Below are 20,178 nucleotides of genomic sequence, written 5' to 3' on the forward strand. Positions count from 1 at the left end.
TTCAATGAATAAGTATAGAATAAAAATAACAAGGTAATCTACATAAAATTTGCATGTAATTATCCAACTTGTGTATGAAAATAATCATTAGCTGTTAAGATAGTCCAATATTACTCTTTAGAAAATATGATTCATATGTATTTATTTTCTAAAATAAAATGTCAATTTTATTTTGTAACTTACATATTTAACATGAATATCAGATTTAGAGTTCTATAATCTTGTTGGAGATCTTTAGATTTCTTCGATAACAATTTTCTTAATGCGCTTCAAGTAAAATTAACTTGCTTAATCTATTTTTTTAATTGAGATAATATTGTTCAGATGACATTTTAAATATTACTTCTCTTATAGATAACTTGAAGGTTTAATTTAAATTGTTTGATTATGATGATGTCCATTCTAATATTTCTAAATGTAAGTTATCTCCTGCTTATTCACTAACTTTTCTAACTTAGAAGTTATGATTCTACTTATGATGACAAAATTTCCCATTGTGTGCTATCATTGTTGTGACAGCTGAAACAAAAGAAGGAAAAGAAGAAAATAGTGATGGAGGAAAGGTAAAGGATTGATGTGGAAGAAAGAGAAAGAATGGTTATGTTTTTAAAAAGATGAGGGAAGCATAATTTGGCTAGAATATGAATCTCAATTCATAATACAACAAATTCACATTTTTTATTCTTATTATACTAGTATAGATTTCCAACCACTAAATTTTTACATTAGCTAGAGCAGAAATATATAAAGGTAAATGACAGTATCTATAAAGTGAATAATAATATTAGCAATGAAATATTTGTCATCTATATGTTTTTAATTTTAGAAAGAAAATATTTTTGAGATGTAATTGGAATATAATATTAGTTTCATGTATATATCATAATGATTCAATATATGTATATGCTGCAAATGATAACCACAATAAATCTAGTTAATAATCCTGAGCACACAGAGTGACACTTTTTTGTTGTGAAGAGAACTTTTAACAACTACACTAAGCAATTTTCAAATATGCAATACAGTGTGATTAATTGCATTCACCATACCGTACATTATATCTTCAGGACTTATTTATTTTATAGCTGGAAGTTTATACATTTTGACACTTTTGTCCATTTCACTACTCAAATAGAATAAAATGAAATGAGATAAACTACTATTATCATGGTTTACTCATTTTGCTGTAGTAATTGTTGCTGATATGATATCTGTCCTTAATTTCTGCATCTTCAATTATTTACTAGGCTCTAAATTTTAGAGTAAACATCTTTAAATAAAAATAAGCATTCCCTATGAGTGGCCTGATATTATTCCCTTTATAGCTGAGTAATATTCCATTGTATATATGTACTGCATCTTTATCCATTCATCTATTGATGGACATTTAGGTTAATTCCATATCACGGCTAATGTAAATAGTGCTGCAGTGAACACTGGTGTACATGTATATTTTTGAATTATGGTGTTCTATTTGCAGGGCAGGAATAGGAATAGATATACCAATTGCAAAACGGACCTGTGGACATGGGGAGGGGGTAGTGGGATGAGTTAGGAGATTGAAATTGATGTGTCTGCTTTGCCATGTGTAAAACAGGTAGCTAATGGGAACTTGCTCTGTATAGCACAGGGAGTTCAAATTGGTCCTCTGTGGTGACCTAGATGGGATGGGGGTGGGGTGGGAGGGAGGTCCAATAGAAAGGGGATATATGCATACATATAGCTGATCCAGTGTTAGTATAGAAGAAACTAACACAACATAGTAAAACAATTATACCCCAATTTAAATAAATAAATAAATAAACAGTTAATTTATCAGTATGGTCAGAGAATATTCACAAATTATGTTCATGGACACACTTTATTTATTACTAACTGAATAGCTGCCAAGTGCTTCTAAATCATTGTAATTTAATATATAACCCCTATTTCAATTTCCTCAGTAGAATATTAACCATAATAGGATCAGTGAAAAGTGAATGCTTAGTAATTAACCCAAGACTATTTTAGGTAAGACAAATGAAAATTTGAATGGTTTATTTGAATAATTTATTCAAAATATGACTAAGATATTCTTGAAGCAAGCATATTATTATTCAGACAGTCTTTTCAGAATGTTTTTCACATTCATAGTAAAGTTAAATAAAAAAAATGAAAAAACAAAAGTTTAATAGATATAGCTCTCTGATTCTGCACATAGCCAAATTATTCTAGACGGAAACTGACTAAATACTAAGACATATGTATATGTGTGTTTTCCACACGTTCTATAGCATATTGCATCATTTTATAGTGATATAAAATTATTATTAGCTAATATGCCTTCAAGTCAGTTAAGTCGCTCAGTTGTGTCCGACTCTTTGCAACCTCATGGACTGGACCACACCAGGCTTCCCTGTCCATCACCAACTCCCAGAGCTTACTCAAATTAATGTCCATCGAGTTGGTGATGCCATCCAACCATCTCATCCTAGGTCATCGCCTTCTCCTCCTGCCTTGAATCTTTGCCATCATCAGTCTTATCCAATGAGTCGGTTCTTCGCATCAGGTGGCCAAAGTACTGGAGTTTCAATCATCAGTCCTTCCAATGAATATTCAGGACTGATTTCCTCTACGATGGACTAGTTGGATCCCCTTGCAGTACAAGGGACTCTCAGGAGTCTTCTCCAACACCACAGTTCAAAAGCATCAATTCTTTGGCACACAGCTTTCTTTATAGTCCAACTATTACATCTGTACATGACTACTGGGAAAAACCATAGCTTTGACTAGACAAAACTTTGTTGGCAAAATAATGTCTCTGCTTTTTAATATGCTGTCTACTTGCTGTATACTGTAACCATACTTATTTAAGTTATATGCAGAGTACATCATGAGAAACACTGGGCTGGAAGAAGCACAAGCTGGAGTCAAGATTGCTGGGAGAAATATCAATAACCTCAGATATGCAGATGACACCATCCTGATGACAGAAAGTGAAGAGGAACTAAAAAGCCTCTTGATGAAAGTGAAAGAGGAGAGTGAAAAAGTTGGCCTAAAGCTCAACATTCAGAAAACTGCTGAAGCTGAAACTCCAATACTTTGGCCACCTCATGCGAAGAACTGATTCATTGGAAAAGATCCTGATGCTGGGAGGGATTGGGGGCAGGAGGAGAAGGGGACGACAGGGGATGAGATGGCTGGATGGCATCACCAACTCAATGGACATGAATTTGAGTAAACTCTGGGAGTTGGAGATGGACAGGGAGGCCTGGCGTGCTGCGATTCATGGGGTCGCAAAGAATCGGACACGACTGAGCGACTGAACTGAACTGAACTGAACTTGGTCATAGCTTTTCTTCCAAGGAATAAACGTCTTTTAATTTCATGGCTGCAGTCACCATCTACAGTGATTTTGGAGCCCCCCCCCCCGCCCCAAAAAAAAGTCTGTCATTGTTTCCCCATCTATTTGCCACAAAGTGGTGGGACTGGATGCCATGATGTTAGTTTTCTGAATGTTGAGTTTTAAGCCAACTTTTTCACTCTCCTCTTACCCTTTCATCAAGAGGCTCTTTGGGTTTTTGCTTTCTGCCATAAGGGTGGTGCCATTTGCATATGTAAGGTTGTTGATATTTCTCCCAGTAATCTTGATTTCAGCTTGTGCTTCATTCAGCACCTCATTTCCTTCACCATTACCTCCACCATAGTTTGGCCTCAGGTCAAACAGCAGGGAGGGAACACAGCCCTGCCCAACAACAGAAAATTGGGTTAGAGATTTAGTGAGCATGGCCCCGCCCATCAGAACAAGATCCAGTTTCCCCCTCATTCAGTCTCTTCCATCAGGAAGCTTCCATAAGCCTCTTATCCTTCATCAGAAGGCAGACAGACTGAGAACCACAATCACAGAAAACTAACAAAACTGATCACATGGACTATAGCCTTGATATATTTTATTTTGGGTGTTCTAAAATCACTGCAGATGATGACTGTTGTCACAAAATTAAAATGCACCTGCTCCTTGGATAAAAATCCATGACCAAACTACACAGTATATTAAAAAACAGAAACATAACTTTGGTAACAAAGATCCATATAGTCAATGCTCTTGTTTTTCCAATAGTTGTGTATAGATGTGCATGTTCAACTGGAAAGAAGGCTGAACACAGAAAAATTGATACTTCCCAAATGTTTTGTTGGAGAAGACTCTTGAGAGTCCCTTGGACAGCAAGGAGATCAATACAATCAGTCCTAAAGGAAATCACCCTGAATATTTAGTGGAAGGACTGATGTTGTAGATGAAGCTCCAATATTTTGCCACCTGATGTAAAGACTCATTGAGAATGACCCTGATGGTAGGAAATATTGAGGGAAAGAGGAGAAGGAGGCAACAGAGAATGAAATGGTTGGATGGCATCACTGAGTCAATGAACATGAGCTTGAGCAAGCTTCCAGAGGTGTTGAAGGACAGGGAAGCCTGGCAGGTTGTAGTTCATAGGTTTGCAAAGAGTGGGGCACAACTTCTCTGAACAACAATAGGTTTGGGGTCATTGTGTTTTCATTGTCATTTTTTTTCTAGGCATTTAAAAAATTATTTCCTTTTTGTTTCTACAATAACGTGGATGAGATGGTTGGATGGCATCACTGACTTGGTGGACATGAGTTTGAGTAGGCTGCAGAAGTTGGTGATGGACAGGGAAGTGCTGCAGTCCATGGGGTCGCAAAGTATTGAACACGACTGAGAAACTTAATTGAACTAAATGTGTTAATTATTTAGGATTGTATTGTACATGCATTTGTGGATTTTGCAGTTTTTTGTTTGTTTGTTTTTCTTGAATTGATCTCTAGCCTCATAGTGTTTTGGTCAGAAAAGATGCTTGATACAATTTCAATTTTCTTAAATTTACTAAGGCTTGATTTGTGACTGAAGATTCTATCATGATGAATGTCCTACATGCTCTTGAGAAGAATGTATATTCTTGCACATTTGAATGGAACATCCTGAAGAAATCAATTGGGTCCATTTGGTATGGTTTGTCATTTTAAGGGTTTGTGTTTCCTTATTAATTTTCTGTTTGGTGACCTGTCAATTGGTGTAAGTGGGATTTTAATGCCCTTTACTATCATTGTTTTGTTGTCGATTTCCTCTCTCATCTGTTAGTATTTGCGTTATGTATAGAGGTACTTCTATGTTGGGTGCATAAATATTTACAATTGTTATGTCTTCTTCTTGGATTGACCCCTTGATCATCATGTAGTGCCCTTCCTTATACCTTGTATATTTTTTAAGGCCCATTCTGTTTGATGTGAGAATTATTATTCTGAATTTTCTTTTGATTTCCATTGCAGGGAATATATTTTACCATCCTCTCAATCTCAGTCTGTATGTGTCTCTAGGTCTGAAGGGGGTCTATTGTGGGCAGCATGTGTATATATATATGTATCTTTTTTTTATATCCGTTGAAAGAGTCTGTGCCTTTTTGGTGGATCATTGTAATCCATTTGTATTTACAGTAGGTATTCATGCTTATTTGAATTTTCTTAATTGTTTTGGGTTTATCTTTATATGTCTTTTTTTGTGTTTCCTCCCTATAGAAGTCCCTTTAACATTTGTTGTAAAGTTCGCTTGGTTATGCTAAATTCTCTTATATTTTGCTTGTGTATAAAGCTTTTGATTTCTTCATCTATTTTGAATGAGATCCTTGATGGACAGAGTAATCTACATTATAGGATTGTAGAATTTTTCCTTTTAGTACTTTAAATATATGCTGTCATTCCCTTCTGGCCTGCAGAATTTCTGCTGAAAGATCAGCTGTTAATCAGATGGGCTTTTCCTTCTATGCTATTTATTACTTTTCACTTGTTACTTTTAATATTTTTTGTGTGTTTATTCTTTATTAGTTTGATTATTATGCACCTCAGCATATTTCTCCTTGGATTTATTTTATATGCAACTCTCTGAGCTTCTTTGACTTTGTTGACTATTTCCTTTCCCATGTTAAGAAAGTTTTCAACTATAATCTCTTCAAAAAGACACAATTTTTAAGACCCTTTATTTTCTTTCTTTATTTATTTAATTTTATTTAATTTTTTTCTTTTTTTTAATTTTTATTTTATTTTTAACTTTACAATATTGTATTAGTTTTGCCAAATATCGAAATGAATCCGCTATAGGTATACTTGCGTTCCCCATCCTGAACCCTCCTCCCTCCTCCCCGCCCCTCACGAATGGATAAGAAAGCTATGGTACATATACACAATGGAGTATTACTCAGCCATTAAAAAGAATACATTTGAATCAGTTCTAATGAGATGGATAAAACTGGAACCTATTATACAGAGTGAAGTAAGCCAGAAAGAAAAACACCAATACAGTATACTAACACATATATATGGAATTTAGAAAGATGGTAACAATAACCCTTTATTTTCTTTTTCCTCTTCTGGGACTCCTATTTTTCAAATGTCAGTGTGTTTAATATTGTCCCAGAAGTCTATGAGACTATCTTCAGTTCTTTTCATTCTTTTTCCTTTATTCTATTCTTCACTGTTTATTTCTATCTTTCTATAGATTATTTATCTAGTTTTCTGCCTCAGTCATTCTAAGTTCAATTCCTTCTAGATTGTTTTTAATTTCAGTAATTATGATGTTCATCTATTTATTATTATTATTTTTTTATCCTCTGTTTCTTCTAGGTCTTTGTTAAATGTGTTAATTAATTCTTGCATGTTCTCTGTTCTATTTCTGAGATCTTGGATCATCTTTACAATCATTACTCTGAAATCTTTTTCAGGTAGTTTACCTATTTCCTTTTCATTTATTTGGTCTTTTAAGTTTTTACCTTTTTCCTTCATTTGCACAATATTTCTATCTTTTCATTTTTTTCTAACTTACTGTGTTTGAGGTATCCTTTTCCCAAGCTGTTGAGTTACATTCCTTTCCCCCTTTGGCTTCTGTCTTTGGTAAGTGAGCTGGTCAAGTGGTTTATGTAGGTTTGTTTTCCATCTTCATGGGGTGGGAGGGGGACCTATGGTTTTGTTCTGGTGGGAAGAGGTGATTTTTTTTCTAATGGGCAGGGATGTGTGAAGTGGTATGTTTTGAAGTGTATGTGTGAGGCCTGTCTGCTAATGATGGGGTTTGTGTTTTTGTCTTGCTTGTTATTTGGGTAAGTTGTCCTGCAGTTGATGCTGCTGGCAGTTTTGTGATCCCGAGTCTTGAATATAAGTAGAGTTCTCACTAATTAATACTCCCTGGAGTCAGGGAGTTCTCTGATAGTCCAGAGTCCTGGACTCAACACTCCCATTCCAAAGTCTCAGGCCTGATCTTTGGCAGAGGTACCAGATTCCACAAGCCATTTTTTCTGGCATTAAAGGGGATTAAAACAAACAAACAAACAAACAAAAACCCACTAAATGGGGAGGGAGGAGGGAGGAGGGTTCAGGATGGGGAACACATGTATACCTGTGATGGATTCATTTTGATATTTGGCAAAACTAATATAATTATGTAAAGTTTAAAAATAAAATAAAATTAAACAACAAAAAAAAAACCCACTAAAAACAAAAAGACAAACCCCAGACAAATAGTAAACAGAAAATCAGAAAAATAATAACAAAAACAAAGGAACACACACACACGTACACACACACGAACAGAATCAAACAGGCCAAAGAAAATAAAGTACAAGTGAGTTACCCAGTGAGCAAAGGAAACAAAAATAATATTTACCAATTAAAAACAAAAGTAATTAAAACACAAACTGGAAAAGAAAACCAAAGCAGAGTGACAACTGAGGAATAAAGCAAAGAAAACAAAACAAACAAACGTGATAAAATAAGGAAAAGTAAGAAAAGAAACAAATAGAAAAACAAGGTTAAATAGAAATACAGAAATATATATATATATATATATATATGTATGTATATATGTATAAAGAATATCTAAAGCAGGAAAACAAACAAACAAAAACACACAGAATAAAAAAAATCCAATGCAGACATAGAGTTGTACAAAGGAAATGAAAATTATGATTTTTTTTTTCAAAAGTGTAACTACAGTTATTAGTAAAAATAAAATCAACATCCACAACAACAGAGAAAAAGAAGAAGAAAAATATCTGGAACCAACTGTAGGAGAAATCAAAATATAAGAATGACAATAAATGCTTTTTCTTGGTTCTCAGCTGTCAGTCTCCATTCCCTCAGTCTGAGTCACAGCCCACCCCCACCTCTATTCGAGGCCTTCCAATACTGGGCTGGTCTCTGGCCCTCCTGTGGGGACAGCTCAGACTCTAATCTGGTTCTACTCCTTTATGTTCTAGCCTCCAGTGTCCACAGTTGCCAGGGTTAGTGTATTTTCTTTTGTGGGAACTCTCCTTGTCCTTTCATATATTCCAAAGACACAGAGTCTGCCTAGCTGCTCATGTGATTTAATGAGCAGCTTGAACAGCTGAAGGGTAAGTTTTCAATCCTCTTCTTTAGCCACACTGCCCCTGGGGTTTTATCCTGCCTCTGCATGTGGGTCATCCATAGGAGTTTACTCCTGAGGCTGCCCTGAAGTCCTTGGGTCTATCCTATTGAAGACTGGGTGTGGAGGTTATACAGCTGCTTGTATGTAGGACACTTGCAGTGCCAGGTAGACAGGGTAGCCAGTGGCCACAGGGGTTTTGTCTAGGCTCTGGAAACTCTGACCCATGGGGGATCAAGTGTGGAGGTGCCATGCTTGCTTGGATCATGGGGAATCTAGCAGTGCCAGGTATGCAAGGTAGTTGGTGGTCATGACCACAGTAAATATGGCACTAGTAGGGGTTTTCCCTACCTTCTGGCAGATCTGCCCCAGTAAGGATCAAGTGTGGAGGTGGTGTAACGCTGGGATTGTAGGGACACTGACAGTACCAAATGTGCAGGAATGCCAGTGGCCTCAGGTACAGGAATTATGGAAGTATTAGAGTTTTTTTCTAGTTTCTGATAACTGGCTTTCAAAGGCCCTTCCTGGCTGGTCCTTTTCTATTGCTCAGTGCAGCAGGTACTCAAAGGCTCCCATGAATGGGGTCTTTATTGCTAGTTGCAACAGGCACTTAAAAGGCCACCCTCTCTGGGGTCTTTCCCTGTTGGTCAGCTGCTGGTGCCAGAGTGTGGTGAAAGAGGCCACAGTGATATCTCCACCTCCTGCGTGTGACTCAGCAGTATCACCTTGCCTCCATGGTTGCCTTACTTTCCTCCAAAGGTATTTCCTGCCATGATCACCTCCTTCACATCCCCTCAGGCCATCTCTCCGCAGTCAACAGGAGATTTCACCCTGGAATTACTCTCCAATCCTTATGCAACAGCTCTCCGCTGCCTTGCATTCCAGGGAACTTGCAACTCTGTCCAGGGTACTTAAGGCTTTAGCGAGCATTGTCTGTGTGGTTCTCACTCCATTTAGACTGTCATAAATCAGCTGATGCACTCTCCAACAGCCTCAAGTGTTTCCCTGATCTGAAGCTGCTTCAGTTCCCCCACCCACAGAGTGCAGGTCCAGTCCTGCTCACTCTCCTCCTCTTTTTCCCTCTCTACTTTCATCCTACTGAGTTTTGCCTGGATCTGTATATTTCTTTCCAGTGGTCAGGGACTCCTGCCCAATCTCAGCTGTTGTTCTGCAATGTCTTCTGCATCTGAAGATGTATTTCTGATGCATCCATGGAGAGAGATATACTCCATGTCCAACTACTCCTCTGTCATCTTGTCTCCCCCAAAATCCCTTAGTATTGTTGTTTTACTGTTATTTTTTCTCCCTTAATATCTGTTACTAATTGCCTTATACTTTTGGTGCTCCTATGTAGGATGTATACATATTCAGAGTTGTTATATCTTCTTGGATTAGTCACTTAATCATTATGTTATGCCATTCTATATCTCTTCTTACAGTCTTTTTTTAAATTCTATATTTTCTGGTACAATTATTGATGCTCTGGATTTCTTCATTTCTGTTGGATGAAATACATTTTTTTTTTTATTTTCATATTTTCAGTCTGTGTGTTTTTAGATCTCAAGTGAGTCTATTGAAGGCAGCAAATATTTGGGTCTACTTTTTATTTTTTTAAATCCATTCAGCCACTCTATGCCATTTTATTTGAGCATTTATTCTATTTAAATTTAAAGCAAGTATTGATAACATTGTTATCCTGTTAGTTATTTGGGGGTTGTTTTGTATTATTTTTGTTTCTTTTCTTTTCTTTTTTAATTTACTTGTAGTTTGATTATTTATCGTGAATATTTGGATTCTTTTCTTTTTTTCTTTGTGTATCTATTATAGAATTTTGGATTTTGGTTACCATGTGGTGTATATAAAGTATTTTCTCTATATATGTGTTTTTAGTTTCTCATCTCTTAAGTTCAAAAGCATTTTAACAGCTGTGTAATTTTATTTCACTCAATCATGTTTATTCTTTTTGGCATCATATGTTACATCTTTGGCTTTGTGTATTCCCCAACTACTTATTGTTGATATTAATAAATTTACCAATTTTGTCTTTTAATGTTCCCATTGTCTTTATATGTGGTTGACAACCACATTTACTTCATATTTGCATCTGCCAGTGAGATTTTTCCTCCTCAAATTTTCTTATATCTAGTTGTATCTTTTTTTTCCTCACTTAGTGAAATCCCTTTAGAATTTCTTGTAAGCTACTTTAGTGGTGCTGAGGTCTTTTATCTTTCAGTTGTCTGTAGAAATTTTAATCTTTCTGTCAAATCAGAATGACATCATTTCCAGGTAGCCTAGATTTTCCCCTATCATCGCTTTAAATATACTATATCACTTTCTGTGACTTTAAGAGTTTCTGCTGAAAAGTCAGTTGGAGGATTTATGGAAGTTCCCGTGTATGTAAGGTGTTGCTTTTCTCTTCCTGTTTTATATGCTCTCTTTATCTTTGATTTTTACCCTTTCAATTACAATGTAGTTTGGTGTGGTCCTTTTTGTGTTGGTTATGTTTGGGACTCTCTGTGCTTGCTGGACCTGGATGTCTGTTTCCTATCCCATGTTAAGAACATTTTCCAGTGTTAAGTCTTTAGGTATATTCTCTGCCCTGTTCTTTATCTTATTCTCTTGTGACTCTTATAATGTGAATGTTACCATGCTTGATCTCAGAGGACTCTTAAACTTTCCTTGTTACTTAAAACACAAAAGCAAACAAACAAACCAAAAAAAAGAAAAACTTTTTTTTTTCTATTTACCTGGAGGAATTTCCACTACTCTGTCTTCTAGTTCACTGATCCATTCCTCTGTATTATCTAATCTACTGTTGATTCACTCTAGCATATTTTTTATTTCATTATTGATTTCTTCATGTCTATTTTTATATAGTCTTTACTAAAATCTTCTAATGTTTCATTTTGTTCATCCAATCATTTCCCAAATTCTTTGAACATCTTTACTATCATTGCTTTGAACTTCTGATTCAGTTGATTGATTATCTGCATTTCACTTAATTCCTTTGGTGTGTTCCCTTGTTCCTTTGTTCAGAACATATTTATTTTGTTGCTTCATTTTGCTTAATTTGATGTTTTTATTTCTATTTGTTTGTCATGGTTCTTAATCTGGAGAAGTGGTCTTTTGTAGGATACATCCTATGTGTCACAGTAATGCACGCCCTTCTGGTCACCAGAGCTATATCTAGGAGTGTCCCTTATGTTGGGTGTATGGGTCTTTTGGTTGTGGTGAACTTAAGATTGTGCAGTCTGAAAGACATGGCTGGTTCCTGTCTGGTTGGTTGCCAGACCCTGCCTTGTGTCGAGGCTGCAGGTGATTAATGGACAAGGTTGTAAATTGCAGCAGTTGGCTATGGAGGCCTAGGATATTCTGAGGTCTGGTGTTTCCCCATGTTCTGAGATGGCTAACAGGTTCTGGCAGGGCCAGGGGTCCTGGATCTAGTGTCTTTTAACACTGAATGGGGCACTTTAGTAGGTAGGGGCTGGTCTTTTCAGTGCAGGCCCTCCCAGGCTGGGGAGCCCAATGTAAGGCTTAGATTCCTCTTTCCTTCTGGAGAACTTCTGTAATTGCAATCATTCTTTTGTTTGTGGGTCACTCACTCTGAAGTACAGGTCTTGACTATACCATTTCTTCACCTCTCCTTTCTGTCTCACTGTAGGCTCTTCTTTATATCTTTAGTTGTAGAAGATCTTTTCTCCTAGTCTTTTGGTGTTTCTTATCATTAGTGGCCCTGTAAGTAGTTGTAATTTTGGTGGGCCATGAGAGGAAGTGAGCTCAAGGTCTTCAGAATCTACCACCTTGGCCACTCTCTGTGATCCTAGTTTTTTTTTTTTTTTTTTTTAAATTCTTTGCTCCAAATGGGTAATTTTATTGTAGCTATCATGTCCCATCTCCATCATCATATGCGGTGATATTTAGGGAAGGTTCCATGTCTTTTTGGCTAGAGTGAATAATACATGAAGCCACTTTTGGATTTGATGTAGTCATCCCTGGAAATACCAGAACTCAAACAAAAACTGGATAAAGACTTAGTTTGCTTTGGAGGTGGAAAAAAAAGAATACATTTCCTGCAAACAAACAAACAAAACTGCTCTGTTTATGTATTATAGAGAGAACGAAGTACAGAATCCTATAGACATTGCTAATTGTCTTTTCATTAAATGTTGTCATTCTTCTTCATTAAGAAAATCCTATTTTTTTCCTGAACAATACTGGATCCAGATTAAGAAAATAGGTCACAAAGTGATATAGTCCATCATGTCACTATATAAACAATGATTTCCCATTGTTTTTTGTTGTGGTTATTTAGAGTGGTGACATATCCAGTTCTAGCCTGTTAGACATAAGTGGAAAGGTGGTGTTGTAAGGTGGGAAGTGAAAGTGTTTAAAAAACAAAAAACAAACAAACAAAAAAAACCTTAACATTTCTGTTCAAGGGAAACAGGATATTTTACTAATTTTTCTTCCTTCTCTAAATTGTGTTAATGAGTAAATCTTTCTTAAATGGATAGTAACTTATAGAATAAACATTTAGTTAAACAGATGCTAGTAGACTTGGGATATAAATACAGCTAGAATGGCCCTAGGGCCCATTTTCTTGTAAGAAGCATTCAATTACATTCTGACATATGTATTTCTCAACAGGAACATATATTATATATAGCATATATTTCACAAGGTAAATAATGAACACTGGGTGAATTCTTTAAACAGCACTCCTGTGTAGCATTGAAATGATATGTGATTGACCTTTCACCTAATAAGTTTAAATGTGCTTATTATATGTAAAAGTCAGGTCTGCTGGTAGTTCAGATGGTAAACAGTTTGTCTGCAATGAGAAAGACCTGGGTTCAATCCCTGGGTTGGGAAGATACCCTGGAGAAGGGAATGGTAACCATTCCAGTATTCTTGCCTGGAGAATCCCATGGACAGAGGAAACTGAATGGCTACAGTCCATGAGGGTCACAGAGTTGGACATGAATGAGGGATTAACATTTTTAAATATATAACAAAATGATAATATATTTTCTTTTTTTAAATTTAATTTTATTTTTAAACTTTACAATATTTTATTAGTTTTGCCAAATATCGAAATGAATCCGCCACAGGTATACATGTGTTCCCCATCCTCTCCCCATATACAGTATAAATAATTTCTGAAGATTACTATTGGTCACAAATAATTGAAGATTTCCTCATGTTTTAGCCTATTTGCATAGATGTAGCAAGAGATGTTAATTAAAACAAGAAATTCCCTCAACTACACGATATTAGCAACAAGATGTCAGACAATGTCTATGTAGAAATACCATTGATAATACATGACTAACCTTTTTAAAGCTTCTATTATTCTCTTTATCCTGATGTTAAGAACTTAACCCCCCAAGTTTCCTCCACCAGGTTTCTTCTGTGAAATCTATAGATTTTGGTGAAGTTTTACTTTTTTAAGGTTACAAAAATTGGTCTTTTGCTGACTTGCCAGGAAGTAATTGCCCTCATCATTTCTGAGGTTGTGGTCTTGTCCCATATAAAGATGACTGGAAAATTTTCAGTGGGAAGTTCTGCTGAGGTTACTATACTCAGGGCCCTCAAATTTCCTTCACATGCTCCTAAAGCATGATTATATTGGGATTCTCAGCATATCCATATCAGAGAAGTCAGATTTTATATATAGTAGCTATCTCCCCTCAAGGTGCATAAGTATAAGCAGCTAAGGTTTCTTAAGATTTAGGTCACTCTACCGCAGATTACAGCAAATCACAGGCAAGTAAAAAATCAAAAGGAAAAAAGTAAGGAAAGATGTGAATAGGGGAACAATATGGCAGGCTATCAAACTGACAGCACACACTACTTTTACCTTATATAAAATCTTGATGCCAAATAGCCAAAAAAGATGTTTGAATCAATAACAACAGAATCAAAATTTGTTGAAAACTTAATGTATATCTAAAACTGAGAGTTTGTTTTAAAAAATTCAAAAGAATGTCATACAGCTACTGAAAAGATTTGTAAAATGTGTGTGATAATATAGAAAATGCTTTTATATTCTTGGATTTTTTAAATGTTCATAAATGTAAATATATCTAAAATAAAATGTTCCAGATTTCCAAGTTGGGCTTAGAAAAGGCAGAGGAACCAGAGATCAAATTGTCAACATCTGTTAGACTATCAAAAAAGCAAAAGAGTTCCAGAAAAGCATCTACTCTTACTTCATTGGCTATGCCAAAGACTTTGACTGTGTGGATCACAATAAACTGTGGAAAATTCTCAAAGAGAAGGGAATACCAGACTACCTGATCTGCCTCCTGAGAAATCTGTATGCAGGTCAAGAAGCAACAGTTAGAATTGGACATGGAACAACAGACTGGTTCCAAATAGGAAAAGGAGTATGTCAAGGCTGTATATTGTCACCCTGATTATTTAATTTATATGCAGAGTACATCATGAGAAATGCTGGGCAGGAAGAAGCACAAGCTGGAATCAAGATTGCCAGGAGAAATATCAATAACCTCAGATATGCAGATGACACCACCCTATGGTGGTGCAAAGAAGAACAAAAGAGCTTCTTTATGAAAGTGAAAGAAGAGAGTGAAAAAGCTGGCTTAAAACTGAATATTCAGAAAACTAAGATCATGGCATCTGGTCCCATCATTTCATGGCAAATTGATAAGGAGACAATGGAAACAGTGAGATAGTTTCAGGGGCTCCAAAATTACTGCCGATGGTGACTGCAGCCATGAAATTAAAAGACACTTGCTCCTTGGAAGAAAAGCTATGACCAACCTAGACAGCATAAAAAGCAGAGCCATTAATTTGCCAACAAAGGTCTATCCAATCAAAGCTATTGTTTTCCAATAGTCATGTATGGATGTGAAAGTTGGACTATAAAGAAAGCTGAGTGCTGAAGAGTTGATATTTTTGAATTGTGGTGCTGGAGAAGACTCTTGAGAGTCCTCTGGACTGCAAGAAGATTCATCCTAAAGGAAATCAGTCCTGAATATTCATTGGAAGTTCTTGTGCTGAAGCTGAAACTCCAACTTTGGCCACCTGATGAGAAGAACTGACTCCTGAGAAATGACCCTGATGCTGGGAAAGATTGAAGGCAGGAGGAGAAGGGGACAACAGAGGATGAGATGGTTGGATGGCATCACCGACTCAATGGACATGAGTTTGAGTAAACTCTGGGAGTTGGTGATGGACAGGGAAATCTGGCTGTTGCAGTGCATGCGGTCACAAAGAGTCAGACACAACTAAGCGACTGAACTGAACTGAAAATGTTCTAATAAACTCCAACTTATATCAGTAACATTTTTATTTAAAAAAAAAAAGACTCAAGATTTCTTTTGTATTCATGTCATAGGAAAAACTACTTCCAAAAAATTGAAATGCTTTTTGCCACTAAAAAATTTGTGTTTGTAAGGCTTTACCAAAAAAAAAAGTGTTTAAGTTGAAAAATATGTTTGAGACCTAAAGGAAAAGGATGAAACAGGAATAGAAAAACACATTCAAGTTGTAATATGAAATACTTTGGTGATTATGCTCAACTGATTCTTTCTTTAATATTAAGTTTTTTGGCTTGTGAAAGTATAACCATTGTCTTTGCAAGATATGAAAATGGAAATAAGACAATACCACTGTGAAAATACATAATTACCAACCAAACTGTGATTATATATGCATAGTTGAAATATATTATTCATTTCATATGTCTAAATCAATAAACTTGTTCCTCTTACTGCTACATCACCAATAAACACTAGATGAGATACAGAGGATTTCACATTATTTAATACGATAATTTATTTTTTTCAATTCTTTTGATATTTTTGCTTCAAAAATATCTTGTTTGCCTTACAAAACTCAAGATTCTTGTTTTAGCTTTCCATTCTTACCTTCACAGCACCTAAATATAAGTCTAAGTACCTAGAGCTTATTGACTTGGGTTATCAAATATTTGTCTTCATATAACAATGATTCTATTTCTACAGTGCATTTTTATATAGCTGACTGATATATGTTGCCAACAATTATTTAGTATATTGATGACACGTTTTCCATATTATTTTCCAATTTTAAAAGGTCATCATTAAATATATTAAGAAATTTAAACATTTTTTGCTTACAGCCAAAAATTAATGGTCACTTTTATTTTTAAAAGATGACAAAGTTTATTTGATGTAAGAATAGATCTTTTCAGCAATTACATAAATGAAAGCTTTTGTTAGTTGAATATGAAAAAAAAAGATGGTATATTTTGTTTAAAAATTCAGAAGGATTATATTATGTTTGCTTATTGAATACTTACTAAATATAGAATGATGGTCCTTTCCCTTTCATCACTCAAGTAAAATGAATACTAGACAACTAGGATTCTTAAGGTTTGGGGGGAAAAAAAAAAAAACTATAGTTCAATTTTTAGTACTTTTTGAAGCTCTTTATTTAGAAGAGACATTTGTTTTTTGTTCTCGAATCTAAGATCAGATCAGATCAGTTGCTTAGTCGTGTCCGACTCTTTGCGACCCCATGAATCGCAGCATGCCAGGCCTCCCTGTCCATCACCAACTCCCGGAGTTCACTCAGACTCACGTCCATTGAGTCAGTGATGCCATCCAGCCATCTCATCTTCTATCGTCCCCTTTTCCTCCTGTCCCCAATCCCTCCCAGCATCAGAGTATTTTCCAATGAGTCAACTCTTCGCATGAGGTGGCCAAAGAACTGGAGTTTCAGCTTTAGCATCATTCCTTCCAAAGAAATCCCAGGGCTGATCTCCTTTAGAATGGACTGGTTGGATCTCCTTGCAGTCCAAGGGACTCTCAAGCATCTTTTCCAACACCACAGTTCAAAAGCATCTTGAATCTAAGGTTTACTGTAACCCATGGACTGTAACTTACCAGGAATTCTTCAGGCCAGAATACTGGAGTGGGTAGCCATTCCTTCCTCCAGAGGATTTTCCCAACCCAGGGATTGAACTCTGGTCTCCCACATTGCTGGCAGATTCTTTACCATCTGAGCTACCAGGGAAGCTCATTTAATTTAGTAAAACACCCTAATGTGATTTTCTCATATTCCTTTAATTAAATTTTTATAGGACAGGGTGATAAATGTGTGAATCATTTTTTTATATATAGAAATAAGATGCAAAGAATCATTGTTAGTATTAAATCTGTTTCATAAATTATAATTTATGAAGTTCATTTTCTTAATCTTTGATAAAATAATCACAAAAAGTGATAATTTCTTTATTGTAGCTTTTTAGGAGTTTGCTTCAAGAAAATTGCTCTTAGATTCAAGATGTGGGTAAATGTTTTCAGACTCTGGAATAAGCAATGTTAATGTGTTCCTTGAAAATATTTGGGAACAACAGATAGAAATGAATTGGTGCCTGAATATAGAAACAAGCATGTTTAATTCATATGATAATGTATTTCAGAAATTTGACTGATTTAACTAATTTCATGTTAAAGTAAGTATGTCCAAATTAATTAATTCTAGCTTTTAGCTGAATAGTATATAGATAATTCATCTCAAAAGTTTATGTATTATATTTTGCCCTAATTATTATTGATTTTGGTAAATGTAAAAATGTATGCATACTTGCAAGGAAAACGCCTCACTATTTTATTTACAAAATATAAACATATAGGTTGTTTTTTTCCTTTCTAAATTAGGTGTATATTCTCTTTTTCATATTCTAGTGCATTAAATTCCAGTTTCTTCACTTTTTTTCCCTCTCCTACCTGCAAAAACATGAATCTTTGTTGTTCAGTGGGCAAAAGAGAAAAAATAATTTGCCTTTCAGAAAATAAGTTCAGCTGTTTTTCCATTACTTATTTAATTATTTATTATTTATTAAACAAACACATGACTTTGAAGCACCTGCTATTTGCCAGGTACTGAGGATTTAGTGATGAAACAATGCAGTACCTGAATTCTTGGGGTTAACATGGTGGAAAATTATAAGCTGCTAATCAGTTTAACATGAAGACCACTTATCAGTGATTATTGTGCAGTCAGGAAATTAATTATGACTTTAAAATCATTTATAACTATATATTTTTACCTAAAGTTTGTAAGTCATTCACAAAACATTTCCCATAAGAAATTTGACATCTGTTTATGCACTAAATTTGTAATAATTGACCTAGCTTTTTAGCCTAGCAAATAAAGCTGTAGAAAGACATGAAGTTTTATATTAATTGTTAGACATCCTAATTACACTTTCTATTATGAAAATAAATGTATTTTCCAATTTATAACTCCAGATATTAAGCACATATATTATGAAACTGGTGGACATTCTGTTATGCAGATCAATACATCCATCATATTTATTTTGGATAGCCATCTCTAATGCATGACTATACTTCTAACACTTTAGTAGGTTTTATAACCTTAGACATTTTTATTGATTTTGTTTTTATTGAGTTATTTATTTGAACATTTTTTGACCATTGGTATCAAGATTTTATATAATATAAAAATACAATATTTTTGAGAACAAGATGGCAGAGGAGTAAGTGGACATGGATATATGAGGAATACACCTTCAGACACAGAAGTGCATGCAGAACACCAGCTGAGAGCAGACAGGAGGATCTGACCAATGGAAATAATATATAGAACAACACAAAACTCGGTAGGATGAAGGAACTAGGGGGAAAAAGAGGAGTGTTAGTAGTACTGGATTCGGCAGGTGAGGGAACTGAAGCAGGGGTCCTTTCCCCATAGCAGGTCAATTGTCTAAGTCAGAGGAAAAACATATAAGGCCGAGAGTGAAACAGCTGATCTGTTGCAGCCTGAATGGAATGAGAATCAGACAATCTTTGCCTCAGCCATACATACGCTGGGCAGGAATGTGGGTCTCCTGGAAGGCGCAGCAGCTGGGAGCTGGAGTTTAGGGACTGTGGAGCAATCCCAGTGCGAGAGCTGCTATTGCCTGCAAAGAGACGGATTGAGGGGATGTGAGGGAGGAGATCTTGGTAGTAAATGCCTGTGGAGGAAAGCCAGGCAGCCATGGAAGCAAGACGATACTGCTGCGTCATGCATAGGGGGTGAATCCATCACCATAGCCTCTCTCTCTCCACATGCCAGCATTGGCAGCTGAACAATAGAGAGGCTGACCCATCAAACGCCTGACACACTGAACTACAGAGTAGGACACCACCCAGGGTGCTCCTTTCAGTGACTGATGCACAAACTACAAAGTAGGACCCCACCCAGAGTACCCCTTTTAGTGCCTGATGTGCTGATCTACAGTGTAGGACCCCAGCCAGGGGGATCCCTTTATGTGCCTGATGTGCAGAACAACAGACAAGAACCCCAGGCAAGGGATTCCTCTAAGTGCCTGGATTGGTGGAGCTACAGAGAAAGACTGGCCAAAGAGGCCTTCTGATTACCAGCTAATAGAGGCTGGAAAAAAGACTCTGATAGGGCCTGTATGACTCTTTAAGACCCTGTAGACTGTGGCCTGCCAGGCTTCTCTGTCAGAGAGGGACTTCTCCAGGCAAGAATAATGGAGTGTATCGGCCAATACTGGTTGCCATGCCCTTCTAGAGCACTTTATTTCTACTATTCTAGCCGCCAACTCCCCTGAGTACCTGGTGCTGCCAGAACCCCTGCAACACAAGCAGCTGCACCACTTCCACATCTGGCCCTCAAAGGGGCAAACCCAAGCTCTCCAGGGCAGCCTCAAAAGCTAAACTCCAGTGGACAATCCACATATAGAGGTGGAA

At 36.1% G+C, this 20,178-nt stretch overlaps 1 pseudogene; it reads right to left on the minus strand.

The window, feature by feature from the left end:
* LOC113902105 overlaps positions 1-19,488 on the minus strand; it is a 64,576-nt pseudogene extending 45,088 nt beyond the window's left edge.
* Positions 19,489-20,178: the final 690 nt, after the last annotated feature.

The sequence above is a fragment of the Bos indicus x Bos taurus genome, chromosome 12 (assembly GCF_003369695.1).
Source record: "Bos indicus x Bos taurus breed Angus x Brahman F1 hybrid chromosome 12, Bos_hybrid_MaternalHap_v2.0, whole genome shotgun sequence".
Classification (NCBI taxonomy): domain Eukaryota; kingdom Metazoa; phylum Chordata; class Mammalia; order Artiodactyla; family Bovidae; genus Bos; species Bos indicus x Bos taurus.